Source organism: Canis lupus, chromosome 2, assembly GCF_011100685.1.
Source record: "Canis lupus familiaris isolate Mischka breed German Shepherd chromosome 2, alternate assembly UU_Cfam_GSD_1.0, whole genome shotgun sequence".
NCBI lineage: Eukaryota > Metazoa > Chordata > Mammalia > Carnivora > Canidae > Canis > Canis lupus.
Genome location: NC_049223.1, coordinates 15,444,845 through 15,465,487, shown reverse-complemented (window position 1 = coordinate 15,465,487; position 20,643 = coordinate 15,444,845). Strand labels below are relative to the sequence as shown.

General features: G+C 34.9%; 1 protein-coding gene and 1 pseudogene across 5 annotated transcripts in view; one reads left to right on the top strand and one right to left on the bottom strand.

The window, feature by feature from the left end:
- Positions 1-20,643, bottom strand: part of MPP7 (membrane palmitoylated protein 7) — a 681,753-nt gene that overhangs the window by 613,445 nt on the left and 47,665 nt on the right. The window lies entirely within an intron of this gene.
- Positions 3,971-20,643, top strand: part of LOC119876091 — a 30,991-nt pseudogene continuing 14,318 nt past the window's right edge.

The following is a 20,643-nucleotide window of genomic DNA, read 5'->3' as shown; positions in this document are numbered from 1 at the left end:
ATTTCAATTTAGATTAGCCACATTTCAAGTACTTAGTAGCTGGCCTAATGGCTATCACTTGGATAACACCAACCCTAGAGGGAGTAATTCAACTATAGGGCACTGTCAAATGAAAGTCTATTGTTGACACATTATCTTAATCCTTTCCACTTTCACCAGGAGACATAGTCTAGTTAGCTACATTTTGCTTTTCCACCACCATTTAGCTCATGTACAATTAGTAAGTTGGATAATGACATCAATAAACTGAAGCTGTGTTGGTTCATATGTGCAATTTTTTTTTTAGGCAAGGAGAATCAGAATAGCAGGAGTAGGGTTATAACCTTCAAATAGAAAAGAAAAAGCTCTCCTCCAGCTGCTGCACAGGCAAGATCTCTAAAGAAAATTCAGTTCTGCTCTCCCAGCCTTGCATGGCTTTGTCTGTGGCAAGTTACACTTTTTATCTGTCCATTTTAACGATAGCCACAGTGCTCAGAACTTCACTTTTGTGTTCTTAGCCTCAGCAAGCCTCATTTCTACCCTAATTTTTTTGTTTGTTTTTGGGTTTTTTTTTTTTTGTTTTGTTTTGTTTGCGTTTTTAGTATCTCCTGAAACAATTTATAACCATGCTGAGCTGCTTGCCTGTGCTGTTCAAGTTTTTGTTAAAGCTCTGGTTATAATAAAGTTGCATAGTTTGCAGTGATTTTCTCCTACTCTGTTTTTTCCATAAGACTTGGTTTTAGTGTGATTTTGCAGAATTTAAGGTTTGTCAGGAAAACATGTTATAGTAAAAATACTCATTATAGATGTGGTTTTTTCTTTCTAAAATCTCCTTATTTTTAACTGTTTGTGGTCTCTTGTTTCGAACTAATGAGTGGAAGACCAAAGACTGCAGAAGACAGTAGAGCATTTAAAATAAAGTGTGGCTCACATACTAACCACATCAAAACCATCTTACTAAAAATTTACACCTTGGGGGTCCCATCCCATATACTGCAAATCAAAATCTCTGTGAGATGCAGCCTTGAAATCTATATTTTAATATACTGGAATTTGAGATCCACTGCTGAACTTTATTCAGTCTTAACTACTATCTGTTTTTATTAGTTTGAATAGCAGTTTAGGGTGACAGATGTCCTTGAAATCTTTCACTTAGTATTCTAGGTATACCTTACACATTCTTTCCAGTTATTTGTAGATGGCATTAAGACTTAATCTCCAACTCTGAGGATGTGGTAGTGAAGTCTAGTGATTGTCATGTTCTGAATAACACAAAAATGCCATAGTATTTACTTCTAAATAGAATGAAAACTGTTGTTTCACTTTTTGAAAAGCTGGTTGCATTTCCGAGCCTTGTTTGCTCATATAGAAATAGATGTTCCTGGGGCAGCCCCAGTGGCTCTGCGGTTTAGTGCCGCCTTTGGCCCAGGGCCTGATCCTGGAGACCCTGGATTGAGTCCCACGTCGGGCTCCTTGCATGGAGCCTGTTTCTCCCTCTGCCTGTGTCTCTGCCTCTCTCTCTCTCTCTCTGTCTCTAATAAGTAAGTAAAACAAATATATATATAAGATATATATATATATATATATATTCCTTCTGTTTTTCCTCTAATATCCAAGTTCCTTTTCTAAATGGAAGTACAATGTAATTGCTTAATTTCTAGCTGAGACAGGTACATATTGCTACATATTTTGACCCATTTCCCAGAGTACTCTCCTAGGGCTCCCATCTTTCTCAGCCTGGAGGTTCTAGCCTTCTCACCCTTAAGATTTAGCTTCTGAAGTTACAGAGGATGCCAAGTAGGGATTATCTTGCCTTTTAAATATTGAAGATTCTGTCAGGGAAAAAGGTCAGTATCTTGCAGTATGTTATATTATTTATCTTAAATTAATGTTTAATCTAGGAGTTGGCACAATTTTTCTTAAAAAGCTGAATAATATTTTAGTCCTGTAGGTCCCACAATCATTGTCACAATTAAAAGAGAAAAAAGTAGGGACTGTTGAGTGTCTGCCTTCAGCTCAGGGCATGGTCCCAGAGCCTCAGGATCAAGTCCCACAACAGGCTCCCCTTAAGGAGCCTGCTTCTCTCTATATCTGTGTCTCTGCCTCTCTCTTTGTGTTTCTCATTAATAAATAAATAAAATCTTAAAAAAAAATAGCCATAGGTAATACTTAAATGCTTGACTGTCGCTGTGTTCTGATAAAACTTTATTTTTTTTGTCTTTTTTTTTTTTAAATTTTTATTTATTTATGATAGAGACAGAGACATAGGCAGAGGGAGAAGCAGGCTCCATTCACCGGGAGCCCGACGTGGGATTTGATCCCGGGTCTCCAGGATCGTGCCCTGGGCCAAAGGCAGGCGCTAAACCGCTGCGCCACCCAGGGATCCCCTGATAAAACTTTAATGATGCAAACATGCACCAAGCATGTTGTAATTTGCTGATCTTTGGATTCTAGTCTGACATTATTAGCATCCAATCAAGTTAATACACCTCCATTTCATATTTGCCTTTGGTTAAGCACTGGATGAAAGAACTTTGCTCAGGCATAAATGTATTATAACCCTGCCCCCAAACTCAAAATCTCAATAGTATCCATTTCTTTGAAATTTTATAAGACTTGCTTCATTAATGCTAACTTTAATTTCTTAAAGTATCATTTAAAATCATTTTTCTCTCACTTATCCATAAATACCTTTCCTCAAAGAGATTTTTTTTTTTTAAGTACTGAGCCCCCTTTTTTGGTAATATGTAGAGAGCATAAAGGGCACCAGACCACATAAACAGCTTTTGCTTCCATTACTCTCTTGAGCCAAATAGCATCTATGAGACTATCTTTTATTAGTATATATATTATCTTCCTTTGTGCACTTGAATAATCACCAATTTAATACTAAAATTCTGACTTCCAAGTTTTATGCATGGCTCTATTCTTCTTTGGATATATTGCCAACCACAAATCACGTGTTTTTTTTTCTCTCAATCTTAGGCTTACATGCACCATACTACTGAAAAAAAAAAAAAAAACAAACCTTCTTATCCTAAAACATACAAACTTCATTGTAGGGCAGGATAACAAAAATTCATGTGGATTTTTAAGATAAAAGTTTTTTTTTTTTAAAGATTTTGTTTATTCATGAGATAGGCAGAGACACAGGCAGAGGGAGAAGCAGGCTCCCTGCTGGGAACCCAATGTGGGACTAGATCCCAGGATCCAGGGGGGTCTGAGCTGAAGGCAGAGACACTCAACTGCTGAGCCACCCAGGCGTCCCAAGATAAAAGATTTTAAAGAAATTTTGTGTTGTAGCACTTTGTATATAGGTATGGAAAATGCAGTTTTGGAAAATCATAACCACCATCATCATTGCTCTGATGCTGGGTAGGGTGTTTATAATCACTTTGCTTTTCTACTTGTGTATTACTTCAGTTTGGAAAGAACTATGTGGAGAAATTAAAAGGCTCAAGTGAAATTACCCCCCCCCCCCCAAATACATTGGAAGATAATATAAATTGCAGTTTTTAAGGAGAGTTAGACATAACAGTATGCTCCTGTTATGTAGGGGCAAATCGGCGCTGCATTCAGTTCTTAAGCACATCCTTTTGGCTGGAATCTAAAGATTTATTGCCTGCTATACCATACCATGCTTTCTATAAAACCTCTTTTACTTAGTTTTGGATCCTATTTATGAACGTCAGTTTATTCTTAGCCCCTTACTAAAATATCTATATCTTAATCTTGCTTCTCACTTCTTTTTTGCTAAGTGGTCTATGGTCTAGAAAAATCTTTTTCACAGGATGTAGACTCTAATCCCTAGTCAGAAAGCTCCTGTCTCTGAAAATGTCTTCCCTCTTAACAGCTGATTCAGTTTTCTCTTGTCTCTAAAGTCTTAGGCTAGTATGCCTTGATACTTGTGTTTTTTCATTGTTAAGCCCTCTAAAAAAAAACATAGGCTAGGCCAAAAGCTGTCTGATCCCACCTGTAAGACTGATGGACGATGCACTGTTTATTTAGAGGTAAGAGCTTAACTAATTGGGTGCTTGTCAATTTTATAGATTTAAGCATAGATCATCTTGCTTAATATATGCAGGGCTGCCTGGGTGGGTCAGTCAGTTATGCATCTGCCTTCGGCTGAGGTCCTGAGTCCTGGGATTGAGACCCACGTGGAACTCCCCTGCTCAGTGGAGAGTCTGCTTTCTCCGTCTCCCTCTGCTGCTCCCCCTGCTTGTGCATATTCTCTCTCGCTCTCTCTGTCACATAAATAAATAAAATCTTAAAAAGAATATATGCAAATAAATGTCAGGGCATCTAACCCAGGCTTAATGGATTATTCTAGGATTCATTTTAGTCTATAAAATTGGCCTTTTCTTCATGATTGCCAACATATTGAAGTTTCTATGGGAATCTCAGCTCTACTAAGGATGCATAAATATGACATTCTTTTTATATATTATTGTTTCTTATCTGTATTGTCCTGTAAACCTGATTTAAAAAAAAAAAAGAGTTACATCTGAAAAGTGCAAATTTTGGCCTCAGTTTAAGATTTCCTTTTCTCTCTTTTCTTTTCAACATTTATTTATTAATGAAGGACACAAGAGGCAGAGAAACATAGAGGGAGAAGCCTTTGCTTCTTGATCCCAGGACTGTGGGATCATGACCTGAGCCACGGGCAGATGCTCAAACACAGAGTCACCTAGGTGCCCCATGTTTAAGATTTTCTTAAAAACTTGTGAAAATTTTTCTTTGTATGAGTGTTTTGGAGTTTTTTATTTCTCCCCCTTCCCCAAGAGGGTCACAGGACCCAGTCTTTAGTCATTATCATGGCTTTGACTTATTACTGTGAAAAGATACAAAGCAGAGTCAACCAAGGGAAACGCTATGCAGAGCAAAGCCTGGAGGAAAGCCTGATTTCCTGGAGGAAATCAGGTGCAGGCTTCCAGGAGTCTTCTCCTGGTAGAGTCACGCAAGACATACTTGATTTCTTCAAGAATGAATTGTGACAATATTTGTGAAAGGTTGACTTATAAAGGAGGCTTATTGGCGATTTAGTACCCAAGATTTTTATTGGATTTGGCTTGTTAAATGGGTACCTCTACCTACCATGTACCAAAAATCTGGATTTCCAATAGGAAAGCATGTTAAGCATAACCCATATTGTATGCACAAACAGCTTAGGCACAGTGAGCAACTGTTAGCTCTTGTGGGAACTTTCCAGAAATCTAGCTTCCCACTTGTCAGCCAAAAACCAACTGTGCAAACAGGCAGGCAGGCTTTTCCAAGGATAACAGTCTTAGGCCTGCTGTGTTAACTTTTATGCCCACTGAGTTTATCTTGACTGATTTCTTTTTGATTGTGTTTATCCTTAAAATGTTTACTGAAGAATATTTTGCCTGCTGTATTAAAGTTTAGGGTGTTTTATATAAACACATGTCATACAGCAAGATTAAAACAAGTAGATAAAGAAGTCATCAAGCAGTAGCCTTGTTGAGAAATTGCCTCTGTTTATACCTACACTGTGTGCCATGTTTTTCAGTAATCCTTTGCTGTCTTTTGTCACATCACTAGCTTTTTTAGGTCTTTGAATCTGCTTCTAGGTTCCCTTACAAACTGGCCCTTACCCAAGGTTAGATAACCTTGGCTGTTGCCTGTTTTTGTGCCATACTCTTCATTCCAAACTCATAGTGCTTGTTGATATTGTATAAGGCAAAGTTAGAGTCCCTACCTTTCACTTCTAGCGTAGGAGACTTCCAGATCAACTTCTTATTAATTCCTAGTGCTACGTAGATCTGCTGACCGTTTCCACTTGGATGTCAGAGTTATCTTCTGTCTCAGTTCACTTTTCTTACCTACTTAGCTTCCCTTGTTGACTGAAATAGTTAATTCTTAATCATTTCTGCTCATAACTGTTGTAGTTTGAACCCGTAACTGATTGCTAGACCATTCAACCATTTCTGTGACTCTCCCCCACTTTTTGCTCATTGCGATGTAACCTTCATACCATTACCAGTGTAGTTTTTTTTTTTTTAACATTGAATTATGGTACCTTTTTGATGAAAAATTAAAATGTGGAATGAAATTGAAATACTAACATAACAATCAGACATCTGTTGTGAACATTTTTGTATCCTTAATCAGTGTTTTGAAGGTCTGTATTTTTATACTTTGGCTTTTCTTAAGACAATAAACACTGTCACCCTGATGGTCTTTGAAATGTGTGGATTATTCATAAAATTCATGAAATACTTTTAAGCAATTCTTAGAGTTGCTTGAGACTGTTTTCATTGTCTTGAAAGAGAGTAGTACATTCTGGAAGACTTAACTCTCAATATTGTTTTAGTTGAAATATTGGCAAAACTTTAAAAATCAAGTTGCAGAGGCTGTTGAAGAAATTGAAAAATAATTGCAAAGTCATATTGAATATTTATGACTTTAGTTCTTTTTCTATATCCGTGAATTTTTGTGCCTTTTTTCTTTATGTTGTGTTTCTGTCTTTAATAAAACTCTTATTTAAAGAAAAAGTCGTTAGAAATGATATTGATGAGATTTTGCTCATCTAATTATACAAAACATTTTTCCATAGGCTATCGGCCATGTAAGCTATATGCTCTTTAAGCCACATATTTAGTAGGCTCACAAATACTTGATATGTAAGAAATTGTGTGTGTGTGTGTGTATGTACACATATACGTGTTTGTATACACACGCACATACAAGATGCTTAAGTAAAATGATGATTTAGGGATAGAAGCCAGTTGAAATGAAACATGAAATACAACTTATAACTCACTTTGGTCTTTATTTCTTTTAAGGGACCAGTTACTCTCCACAAGAAAATTCACACAACCACAGTGCTCTTCATAGTTCAAATTCACATTCTTCTAATCCAAGCAATAATCCAAGCAAAACTTCAGATACAGTAAGTATATAAACATGCCCAATTTTGTTTTGAGGGGGCATTTCATGTGTATGTGTGTATGTTTAATTTATTACCCTCCCCTCTTCAAAAAAAAAAAAAAAAAAACTCCTCCAACAAGTATGTTAAATCTAATGTCTTTTTTTTTCTATTTTAATCAAGATTGACGTTTTTTAAAATGTATTTGAGGTAATGAGCTAATCGTATTAGAACTGAGAATAATCAGGAGATACCATTTGTATTATTTCATCACTTCCTATATAAAGCAAGGTTTGCCATTGCAATACCTGAGATATAAAGAACTGTAGATTTTATGAAACTTCTGAGTTAAAGTGGTTTACCTTGAGCTTGTTCTCGTTCTCTACAATATAAACTTTAAACAACTATTCAGAACATTTGTGTATTACACACCTGACTAAACACTAGTGATATAAAGATTTCTGTCCTCAAGGGAATGAAAAGAATTTTATATATTTCTAAACTAAAGTAACTCAGCTTGGAATTTTTTATTTTTCAAGTCAGGGTTCAAATGAAAATTTTTCATGCATTAATTCAACAAACATTTAATAAAATAACATTTCGATTTGCCAAGCATATGCTAGGTTGTAGATAGTAGTAGAAAATGTGGCCCATCTTAAAGGAACTTTTGGACCTGTGGTGAAAATTAAAACAGTGCATGTTAAAGTGGGCTTGGGAGCACTCAAAAGGGGAACACTCAGTTTGGATGAGAAGAAGGTATGGGTGCAAGTAACACTCCCCAGCAGATTGAATATAACAGCCAGTTGAAGAGGTCTGGAATTTTGTTGTATGCAAAGGGAACAGCATCTATAAAGACACAGAAGTGTGAAATGGCATAGCATATTTGGAGAACTGCACGTATTTTGAAAGTGTGAAAGAATGGCGCAAGAGCTCAGATTACAGAGATAAGTGGGAGCTAGATCATAAAAATTGTATATTACCAAGAAATATGAATTTTATATAAAGGCAGTGGAGAGCTATTGAATAATATAAATGGTGAAGTAACCTCGTACTTGGAATTTAAAAAATTCTATCAGATGGTAGCGTGGAAAATACAGAAAGGAAAGAACAACTAGAAGGCTATAAAAGTGTAGGTTGAATCCAACAGATTTTGCCTTGGATATTTGGGTGATCATCCTACCTTAATCAGATTTGAAAGGTCTTTGAGACTGATTATTTCTTACCCCTTCTTGAAACATTGTGGGTAGTACATTTCCAAAGAAATTCAAAACATAAATGATAGCATTTTCATGAAGATAAATTTAGAATAATTTTAAATACTGTAACAGAGTCTAGGTAGGAAAACAAAACATGTTAGTTATTTTAGCACAGAAAATTTGACAACACAGAAAATTTTACATGCAGGATTGGTTAAGCACATACTGCCTGTTATTGAGGAGTGGAGAAACCAAAAAGGAACACTGAGGTAACACACATACAGTATATATAGTATTTACCCTGAGAGCTGAAGTATGGTAGGAAGAGGATGTAGTTATTAGAACCTAATGGCTTAAAGGAGGGGCCCTGCAGAACTGGTGATATAGTACCTGCAAGCGGTGTGATGAAGCTGGTTCTGGCTTGGGTCAGATAACAGAGAACTGGAAACTGGAGCTGTGGCTGCTAGGTGTCTCCTTGTCTTGCCTCTCAGTGTGAATTCCAGTGCCTCCTATGGGCAGAATCTAACAGGAAGCTAGCTGACTAAACAGCATTATTTGCAGTATCCCAGTCCTAGTAGCATCACAGTAGAGAAGGGGGTGGTGTTGAGGCTGAGACAGCAGCTTAGTAAACCTTAATAGTTGTTGTCATCAGACTACTTGTAATGAGTTATTTCCAATAAAGTATATATTCAGGATTTTAGAATGAATCTAATTTCGTGGAAAGTGGCCTTGTTAATTTGCAAAGTAACAAACTCTAAAGTGCCATTTATCATTACAATTTCAATTTGGTAGTTCTTTGCTGATAGTTACAGTGGCAGGCCACTTGGACATTGTTTTGGCTTTTTAAAAAATCATAATTCAGAGAAAACTAATTCTGCTTGTTTTGATTTCTAAGACATGGGCTAAATGTAGTGAAATCAGAAAGAATAAATAATGGGCATGTAAGCTTGATGGACCCAAATCATAAACGGTGTCAGGGGATTTCATTTTATGGGTGGAAGCTGAAGACTGTTACCTGAATGGATTAAGTGTTACGTGTTTTCAGAATCAGGATTTCCCTTTCTATAAATTTCAAGTATAGGTATATAATCTCCGAGTAATGGTCTTTTTCATTATAATGCACCCAGTGCTGTGAGCATAACACCTAAATTATTTATAAATTACAAATTTAATCTTATCTGAGATGTTAGCTTTTGAATCTTTCTGCAGGTTACTGTAAACTCACTTTGTCTTTAAATCACTTTTAATGGAAGTTTTTGAGTAAAAATTTTAAAACAAAATTAGTTTTTATCTAATATTTTCATAATGAAAGAATAAAATAACAGATGAATAATGTAGGTAAGACATTATTTTAACCTAGGTTTAAGAAGTTATGGAATAACTTTTTTTAAAAAATAGTTCTTTTTTCTCTTTGAAGTTTTCAGACTTTAAATCCAACTTTGAAAATCAGTAACAATATTATCTAGTTATCTACATAGACATTTGGTTGTATGAATGATTTATATGTATCAAACGTTGATGATGGTCTAGTAGAAGTTAACCTTATTTTTTCAGTATTAGATTAAGATACTCACATGTAGTTCCCTAAGTCCTGTGATGAACATTTATTGTGATTTAACATAGAACCTAGCCTGTGATAAACTATTTAGGAAAAACTTTTTTGAATGTCTCTTCCTTCCTAATATAAATCATAATAAGACTTACAGATCACATGTAGCTTGTTATAGATTAGTTACGCATATTTGTGATTTTTAAGACGCCTCCGAATTGCTTCATTTAGAAAAAAAAAATTATTCACATTTAAAGACTTAATTGATACCTTCCCTTCTACATATCTACCAATTTTGATTTGCTGGGAAGTTCTTTAAATTCAATCACAGATGACTTTGCATTTATATTCCAGCACCACTTGTTATCCCTTAAATATCTTCTGCATTTTTTGGAGCTTTTCAAATTGAGGCTCTCAAGATCTACTTTCTGTAACCAGTCTTTGCCTGAAGATATTCTACTTAATTTTTTAAAATATATAAATTTATCAGAAAACTCTTAGGCCCCATGAATTTCTTTGTTATAGTAAATGCCTTTCCTTGATGTTGTAGATGTTATTCAGTGAACCATTCCTTATTAACAATTCATCAGTTAATTTCTAGGATTAACTATTTTTTTTTCCATCTTTTCACTTGGGGAAGAAGTAGTAGGATTCTGTATTTTAAGGGAGAGTGCAGAAAGGGATATACACTTTTTTAAGAGGAGAAAAACATGGTTAAAAGACATTTTGAATTGAAGGAGAGCAGATGGGTGCCTCTTTATTTGTTTAGTACATTCTTTCAGAGCAGTCCTTTTCATCCCTTTTGGTCTCAAGACCTCTGTCTCTACAGTCATGAAAACTGAGAGCTGTTGTTTATCTTCTACCAATATTTACCATATTAAAAATTAAAGCTTGATAAATGAGTCACTTGGGTGACTCAATCAAACATCTGCCGTAGGCTCAGGTCAGGATCCTAGGGTCCTGGCATAGAGCTCAATGTCATACTATTCAGTGGGGAGCCTGCTTCTCCCGCCGCTCCTCACCCTTGCCTAAGAGTGCCTGCCATGTCCCCCAACTCAAAATCTTTATTTAAAAAACTTGATAACTATGAAAAATAATTCTAAAATCAGTTGATTGTAAACCCTTTAATGTTAGCTTATGTAATGTTTTTATGAAAAATAATTATAAAATTAAAAAAATAGATCTTGAGTATCTCTTTAATGTCTCTCTTAAGAGGAAACTTCAGATGTGCTCTGCATTCAATCTTCCATGATAACATACTTTTCTACAGCATCTGGGAAAACTCCACTGTTTTTGTGGTAGAATGAGGAAGAAAAAGACCATCATATTAGTGTTATTATGAAAATAGTTTTGATCTTTTGAAATGATTTTGGGGTCCCTCAAGGGTTCCTGGACAACACGAGGAAAACTCCTGCCTTAGTATATCAAGCCTAAGCTAGCAAATTTGAAGTGTTTGCAGACCTTTTTGAAGTTTAGTTCTTCGCTTGTTGGTTTTTTTTTTTTTTTTAATTTTATTTATTCATTCATGAGACACACGGGGGGGAGGGGCAAAGACACAGGCAGAGGGAGAAGCAAGATCACGCCCTGGACCGAAGGCAGGTGTTAAACCGCTGAGCCACCCAGGGGATCCCTAGTTCTTGGTTTTAGATACTCTTTTTTTTTTTTTTTTTAATCAAATTTAACAACTTTAAGATCTAATGTTTAATATGGTGATGGTAACTGGTAACACTATATTGTGTAATTGAAATTTGCTGAGATGAAGACTTAAATGTTTTCATAAAATCTGTTAGGTGATGATGTGTTAATGAACCAGATGGGTGGAATCCTTTCACAGTGTCAAATCATCACAGCATACACTAAATATCTTCCAGTTTTGTCAATCATACTTCAATAAGGTTGAAAATACACAATGAAGAAAAGCATTGTAACACCTATTGCACAACAGTATTTAAATATTTCCCATTACTAAAAGGTTTCCCCCCCCACAACCTTTTTTTTTTTTTTTTGAGTATGGAAGTGGGGTGGAGAAGATAAACTAGAGTTATTAGTATGTTGTTGTAATGCTGTACGCTGAAACACATTTTGTTAAGTAAGACATTAAGTTATACTGAGCTAAGATTTGGTGGGCAGAATCCACACAGTGTCATAGACTCCTATTCTTCAAGGTTCTGGCCTGTAAACTTTTAACTGTCCTGGAGTTAACCTGGGTGTAAATTAACTGTCATTAAATAATATACCATTTACTTGAGCTGGAAAAAAAAAAAATACCCTTTTTTCTTAAAGTGAGACTTTGACAAGGAAAAAAGTATGTTGATATATATATATATATATATATTTTTTTTTTTTTTTTTTTTTTTTTTTTTTTTTTTTGATGCATGCTCCTTATCCCCTGCAGAACAGGTAACAATTCACAAAGCCATCGCTTTGAAGAGCACTGGTGTAGATCACTCTGCCCTGCTCTGATGTCCTCTCATCCACCTGTCTCAAATCTTATCTACCTCTCCGACCAGACTAGTTATCATAATCAATCTCATGTAACCAACCACCTTCCAAGCAACCCAAATCTTCCAGATACATGCATAGAAGTATTCAGTTTGGGGCAGCCCAGGTGGCTCAGCGGTTTAGCGCCACCTTCAGTCCAGGGCCTGATCCTGGAGACCCGGGATCGAGTTCCACGTTGGCTCCCTGCATGGAGCCTGCTTCTCCTTCTGCCTATGTCTCTGCCTCTCTCTCTCTCTCTCTCTCTCTCTCTCTCTCATAAGTAAATAAAATCTTTAAAAAAAGTATTCAGTTTGTATAATAATTTAGGTACAGGGAGTAGTAAGTGGTGAAAAAGCTTTTAGAACTTGGCCTTCTGTGATTGGGTTTCTGCAACTTGGTTGTAGCCTACCTTTGGAAACTAGAAGGATTGAGAATTAACTTTCTATATGAGAGGTTTGGAGGCACAGGGCTGATTGCCAATAGCTTCATTATTTTGAGGCATAATCCCAAGAGCATAAGCGTGACAGAATCTGCAATATTTTTTCATCTCTTAAAATTATTGCAGCATTTTGAGAATTGGTATTGATTTGGTGGCAATAATGGGCATCCTGAAACTTAAGTTTTTATCCTTTTTTCTGTCACCAATTAGTTTTATGGCGTATGGATAACTCTTACGACTATCTCTAGGCTTGTTGCCTACTTGGCAAAATTAAAGCTGAGTCAGCAGGGCATGAAGGTTCATTCTTTTCCTCAAGCTTTAAGATTGTGTCACTGTCCACTGGTGAACCAGAATTGTAGACTACCAACGTATAACATTTCATTAATCTCAAAGCTCCTTTGAGGAAATAGTCCAGAAATTCATCTAGAAGTAACTTGGGATTCTTCCAGATTCCTGGGGCCAGTGCACTTCTTTAAATTTTACACTTTTTAGATCAGTAGCATGGAAATTGGCCCTCCTTTCAGATTTCTCTAATTTCTTTATAATTTTACTATACCAGTAAAATACCTAAAGAGAATGTATCTGAGAGTTTTTGAAAGGCTAGTTTTTGTTACAGGGATATGAGTGATGCTGCTGACCTCATATATTATGTGAGACAAGGTTTAGCTTGCCCAATCTCATGGATTTTGAAGGTGAAGCAAATATATGGCTTTTAATTAGCTCTGTGTTTATAGTTCTATTTTTAAATTCTGTGGGTTTTTTTTTTCTTCACTAAGTAACAGTGAATACAGACCAATTGTTCTTGGTTACTAATATATATGAGTATTATTGTGCATGAGTTTAAAATTGATACGCCATCATGTCATGAAATCAGTTAAGTATGGGTTTTCTAATCTCCACCCCCCCCATGTGACAGGATTTCAGCAATTAAAATTATGTAATGGGGAACTTTGGTAATGCTTTTCCAAAGTCAAGATGTTAATTTTGCATTTCTCATTCTGTGCTTAATAAACTAATGTATATGAATCTGTTTTAATTTCGTATTTTACTGGATTTTCCATTGTTATTTTTGAAGGTTTTCATAGACTAAAGTCTCCTAAGAGATATAGATAGATATCTACACACACACACACATAGATAGATATCTACACACACACACACACACACACACACACACACACAATTACATTTTATATCAGGGTACATTTTTTTTATGGTCTTTTCCCTTATATGTGCTTTGAAAACCATTGACTGTTGAAGTTTCATAATAAGTGGTTAAATAGTATTAATATTTTCTAATTTTTAAAAATGTATTTTTAAGCCTTATGATTCTGCAGATGACTGGTCTGAGCATATTAGCTCTTCTGGGAAAAAATACTACTACAATTGTCGAACCGAAGTTTCACAATGGGAAAAACCAAAAGAGTGGCTTGAAAGGTATTTGCTCTTACTCATTAAAAAATACTTATTATTCTTGACTACAGCTTAACATCTTAGAACTTTCTCAGCTTAGGTTTCTTAGTGAAACTCCTCATTCCCCCCTTTAATTGCAATAGTTGGCCCATTATGTTTTCTATAATTTCTCTTTGCTTAAAAAAAAAAAAAGAAAGAAAGAAAAAACTTGGATAAGTCACTGTCCACAAGGACCTTGTAAACCATCAGTATATTTAAGATTTTATATCAACCTATATTATCATTTATAATGAACATTTTCATAATTTGAAGTATATTAATGTTTCCTTCATATGTGTAGAATTAATATTGGGGAGTTTTGGTTGTAGGGTTTAATGGTGTTATAAACAATTGCTATAATGCCATCACTGAGAAACATTAATGTTCTGTTAGCTATGTTTCATCTCCCATACCAGTTGATATTATGGCTATGTTCAGTTCTTTTATTTTCCATATAACATTCTGTTGAGCATTTGGTCAGAAGTGTCATATGTAAACTCATTGTACCTGATGTAATTTTTATGAGTTTATCTATGTTTTATTTTTAGAGAACAGAGACAAAAAGAAGCAAACAAGATGGCGGTTAACAGCTTCCCAAAAGATAGGGATTACAGAAGGGAGGTGATGCAAGCAACAGCCACTAGTGGGTTTGCCAGTGGAAGTAAGTATTAATTTTTTTTTTCTTTGAAACAACATGATGTTTAATTCACTCCTATAGTTTGTATGTTTATATCCATATGCATAGCTGTTTACATATGTAAACTAAAATAATATAAATGTATAGTTTCTTTTATGTTAGATCTGTCTTCCTAACCTCCACCATTTTGTTTCCTGAAAAGGAAAAGAGTTCATGGAGGATTAGTACACGTATGTTATTCTTCACTACTCATACTGGCTATGATGCAGTTGAATTGGTGGAAAACAAAATCTCATATTGTGGATTGACTCTTAAAACAGGAGTTGTTTGGGTTTTTTTTCCCCCCTTTGCTGAATTGTGTCCTGTTAAACTGGACAGTGAAACTTCTTCCAAAACTCATTGAATGTTTGAATCTAACAATTGAATTGTAGCCACACACAGATGGTAACATTAAAGTGTCTCTTGGTGTTTTGTGTTTATCAGTGAGAAACTTTTTTACCTTTTATCTGGGAACTGATTACATCATCATAGATGTGAATAGCATCTCTATACTGTGAGCATACCTTAAAGTTTTTTGAGGTCACATTTTGTCTAAGTGGGACAATATGAGTAATATGCATTTATTTCTTAATTCAAATTAAATTTGAATTTGAAGCTTTTAGTAAAGGTCCTCTATTCCCAGTGGCTTCCTTTTGCCCAGAATAGAATTTAAATGCCACCATAGACTTCTTAGGCTTTTTACTAGATTTTGAAATTTGGAAGAATTTTTAAGATGTGTTCAGGGAATTCTTGGACATCTTCTTCCTGTAACTTACATAGAAGGTTGTATTTGGTCTTAGCAAGACAGTACTGCTTTTTTGATGGGAAAAGTTTTAAGATGAAGCAGATAGTAAAGTAACATAATTCTTCACTGAATTTTTAAGATATGTTCCTTTGAACATTTAATTTTTTTGTACTAGTGAAATTGTACTTAATTCTTACAAAACAATGATTTAGTGTACTGAAGTAAGGAAATTAAAACTATTTTTGAGACAGAAGACTTGGGTCCTGGTTCCATTTTACTTAATATCTTGAATAACTGTTACTTCTTGCAAACAATCAGAAATAAGGTAAAGGTTTTCCTCTCCAGGTTTAAAAAAAAAAAAAAAAAGCGCACCCAGCTTGTAGTAGTTCTGTCTGAACAAACTGCAGAAGGATATTGAGAAGATATGGTGGAGGAGTGGCAAATGGTTGTAAAAAAATAGTCACTTTTTTTTTTTTTTTTTTTTTTTTAAGATTTTGGGCCAGGCCTCTCACTTAGTGGGTGATAGTTCCCAGAGAGGGAAAAAAAATAGCCTAGTGCGTCAGCTTTATTCTTTCCAAAATACCCTATCATTTTAAGTCTCTTCTCCTCTCTTGAAGTAAATGGAAGTAAATAAAGATCTGATGGAAGTATTGATGAAAGTGAAAGTAGTGTTTTTTGTCTTTCTAATAAACCATCTTTAAGGAAATAAAATCAGAATTGTGTTTTTAAATTGTGTGCATCTTTTTCTTTCACAAATGAAGGAGTTCCTTCTCTTTTTTCTTTGTAATTTCAAAAGTGAAGCATGTTTGTTACTAAAAATAAAAAGGGGATTTTTTTAATTTCATGAGCCAAGAACATTTGGGGACATACACTTTTTTCTGCGTGTATATAAATGTGTATTAAAACTACATATGTGTGTGTTTTACATAATAAATGGCATTATGTTACTATTTTTAACCTTTTTTTGTTCATTAATATTTTGAGGAAATATTTCTGTGTCAGTTTAGAAATCCCTGTGTGTTAAAATTACATGGTTTTCCTTTTTCTTTTTTTTCTTTTTTTTTTTTTTTTTTTTTTGATGTGCCCTCATTTATAGGTAATCATCTGTGGATACTTGGGTGGTTTTTATCCTTTTCCTACTGTCAGCAGTGCTGTGATGTCTATCTTTGCCCATTACTTCCTTAGTCACATTCCTAAAAGTGCAAATGAGGAGTCAGTAGGTCTCTGTGTGTGTTGAAGTACAGTCATGTGTCTCACTTTTTCAGTTTTAAGTGATAATTAGAAAAAAAAAACAAACCTTAGCTATATTTCTTTTTATTTTTCCTTAATTGGTCAACTGAGTTATACCTAAGTGTGGTAGTAATGAAGTCATTAAGTCATTTAAGTGCTTAACTTTTTCTGTCCAAAAAGTATTGGCAGAATTTTCCCATGTGTCCAGCACATTGGTGTTCATGTTGGGTAAGACCTAAAGCTTTGCAGTTTGAACTGCCAATACAAGGTATGCGTGTTGGTGGGGGTGGGCAGATTGAAAGATTTTATATGAAAGGAGAAAAAGGTAGAAAATCAATTTATTTTATGCACTACAGCAAATAATGTTATCTAGAACTTGACCTTGAAAACTTTATGGATAAAATTTTTAATTTGGTTTTACTGCTACTAGATTATTTTCATTGTCTTTAATCTGTGCCTTACAGAATTATTGCTCTATACTTAGAGAAACCTTAACTTGGTGTTTCTCAACTGTAGCACCAATGACATTTTGGGTTAGGTGATTCTTTGTTGTGGGTTGCTGTCCTGTGTCTTAGGACATAGAGTACTGTACCTGGCCTCTACATGCTAGATGCCAGTAGCACACCTCCTCTCTTCCAAGTTGTGATAACCAAGAATGTCTCCTTATATTTGCCAAATGTCTTTGTTGTGGAGGCGGTGTGCAAGTAAAGTCACCATGTTAACTGTTTCGTCTAGAGTTGTGAATCATAGAAAGCTGTTGTAGCTACAGCTTCCTTAGTTCCTATAATGCTGCTGCCACTGTAAAGCTTACAAGTGTCTGAAGAAGTATCAACTTTAATTTTCATCTGAATACATTTGCTTGATACTCTTTGACTCTAGTCTTACAGAAGTGAGATTTTTTTCTTGGTGTCCAGGAAATAAAAGTTATTGGTAATCAAGTGACAGGATTGGTGGGAATTGGGTATGGTATTATTTCTGTTTTATTCCTAAACGTTTCTGTTGTAGCAGTATTCTTTTCAGGAAGAAATTGTAGAATAAAATTTAAGTTCCTTGTGCATGCAAATGGATAGTTTACTGATGAGTTAATATCATGCAACAGATGTTTGTATTTTGCTGTGATTAGCTCAATCTGTTCACCTTTTTCTGTTAAGGTTAATATATGTGTAAATTACAACACTGAATTTCATTTATTAAGTCAAAGACTTTGTGTTTTGATATAACTAAAGCTTTTTGGCAGTAGCCAGTACATTCTGTTTAGTATAACATGTAGGAGTTGTACGCTGAAGGTTTGGAAACTGACTTGTAGTTTAAGCATACTTCCTTCTTTGTGCTGTCTTGGTTTCTAGATTCAGAGGAACCATGAATTGGGAAAAAAAACCTAAAATACTCAATGGGGAGGGCATCTTTTGGTAATATTATTATTACATATGTGCTTGAATCTTAAGATATTTCTCTACTTGAAAGTTGTTTTAAGTTTCAGTTATTGATTAGACTTATAATTTTGGTTAGAGATTTTTTGATAAATTTTATCAAGATTGGAATTTTCCTTATTTTTTGTGGAAGCAGAAGTATTTCTGAGGTTTAAATGTTTTGTGACCAAATTGGAAGAGGATGTTTTTAATATAACTGGTAATAGCAAGTAGATTTTTCTGACTATGCTGCTGGATGTAGGCCTTCTCTGTTTTCAGATAGCATTATCTATAACTTGAGCTTATTACTAACTTGTATTGTTAGCATTTTCAAAAATATGAACTGATTTAATTACTGATTGCACAGTTCATCATAAATTCAGCCGTCCCATTTAAAGCCCTAGCACAAACTACTTTAGAGACCACTAATTAGCTACTTCAGTATTCAGAAAAATCAGGCTAATAAAGCTAATATTCCTTTGCAGTTGAACCACTGTGGATAATTCAATTATTAGAACCCATGGCCCATATTTTAAAAGAATGGACCATTTGCTTTTTATATTTTTAAAATACTTTAAAATTTTTCATTTGAGTGAAACGTTAAAACTCCATATATGGACTCTTTGTTTTTTTTTTTTTTTTTCCAGTGTTTTGTTTGAATTGTGGTGTGGTTCTAAAGAATCCCCAAAAGCTCATAGCTCATTTGAAATCTGACTATAGATTACTTAGAGTTGAGGCTAAATATCCTCTTTCAGTATTTGCTGGTGGTAAAACTGCAGATACTAACTGGGCTTGCAGTTTTATAACAAGATATAAGTATGTTGCTAAATTAGCTGATGTTATAGACAGGATTCTAACGTAATCTTTTTTCTTCCCCCTTCTGTCATTCCAACATCTCTTTTTTCGAACTGTGAACTAAAGTGGAAGACAAGCATTCCAGTGATGCCAGTAGTTTGCTCCCACAGAATATTTTGTCTCAAACAAGCAGACACAATGACAGAGACTACAGACTGCCAAGAGCAGAGACTCACAGTAGTTCTACGCCAGTACAGCACCCCATCAAACCAGTGGTTCATCCAACTGCTACCCCAAGCACTCTTCCTTCTAGTCCATTTACGCTACAGTCTGATCACCAGCCAAAGAAATCATTTGATGCTAATGGAGCATCTACTTTATCAAAACTGCCTACACCCACATCTTCTGTCCCTGCACAGAAAACAGAAAGAAAAGGTATGCCATTATTACTAGATGCTGCACGTTGAACTGTAGATTGAGTTTTTTTTATTATATTACAGTATCTCCATTAGCTTGAATAAGACTCTTAATTATAAATTCTTTTTAAAAGTCTTTTAAATGTTACTGCGTAGATTTAGGTCTAGAGTTAGCCATATTTAGCTTTTTCTTTTAATTTTAATTACTAAGCCTTAGCTGTTTTGCCTTTGACACTTCGAAGTCAAGTGCTTATTAATTTATAAGTTAGTAATGGTTTAAAGTCAAAGGACTGTCCCATCATATTTGTGTAAAAGTAATTTTTGTTTTTTGTGATAATTGTCATGATGGTTTAGTTGAGATATTGTCTCAATTTTCTGTTAATTAAAATTTGATATGAATAGAGACCTTTTAAAACCTGTTATTTCTGCACAACATGCAACTATTGGTTTCAGTTTGTGAATAAGAAAACTGTGTCCTGGGCCAGAAGACAAAGAGTCTTAAAGTCTGAAGTAGAACTTAAATCTGAAGGGTAGAAGTTAACTTCAGAACTCCAATTGTGTTTATCCAGCTCAGTGCTGATAACCGTAGCATGTTAAAGGAGAAAAATTGTGGCTACAACTACTCAGGAGATAACATACAACAGAAGCAGAGTGATGAGATAATAAGTTTATTTGCACAGACCACTCACAATTCTAAACTTAACACATTATAATGTGTTTTAAGAAATGAAGGAAATTAAAAGACAATAGGCAAATAAATTATAGGCAGACCCATTAGCAGCCTAATTAGCAGATTAGCATGAGTAAATTCTGAGAAACTTTTAAACGTCCTGTGGGTTTAAGAGATGTTACAGGGAGCTAATGAGTCTTTAAGCTTTTAATCTATGGTTTGATTCATTATTTCACATTGATTTAATTTGCTTACAAAGGGTTCTCATAGATTTCTTTGCTGCTTGTTTTCTTTTATGCATGTTATTTGAATTTCTTCTGTAAGTACTCATTCCATATTTAAACCACGTACTTTGGGCCGCCCGGGTGGCTCAGCGGTTTAGCGCTGCCTTCGGCCCAGGGTGTGATCCTGGAGACCCGGGATCGAGTCCCACGTCAGACTCCCAGCATGGAGCCTGTTTCTCCCTCTGCCTGTGTCTCTGCCTCTCTCTCTCTCTCTCTCTCTCTCTCTCTCTCTGATGAATAAATAAAATCTTTAAATAAATAAATAAATAAGCCACGTACTTTTATCATCTGGTGCTTAATGCATCATAAACAGATCGTCCCAAATGTTGTCAGATTCCCCTAAGATAATTTGTACCAAAATCCATATGTTGAAGTCATATTTACCCTGATGCAGAATTAAATTTGTAAAGAGAATTCTTGAGGGATGAAATCTGAA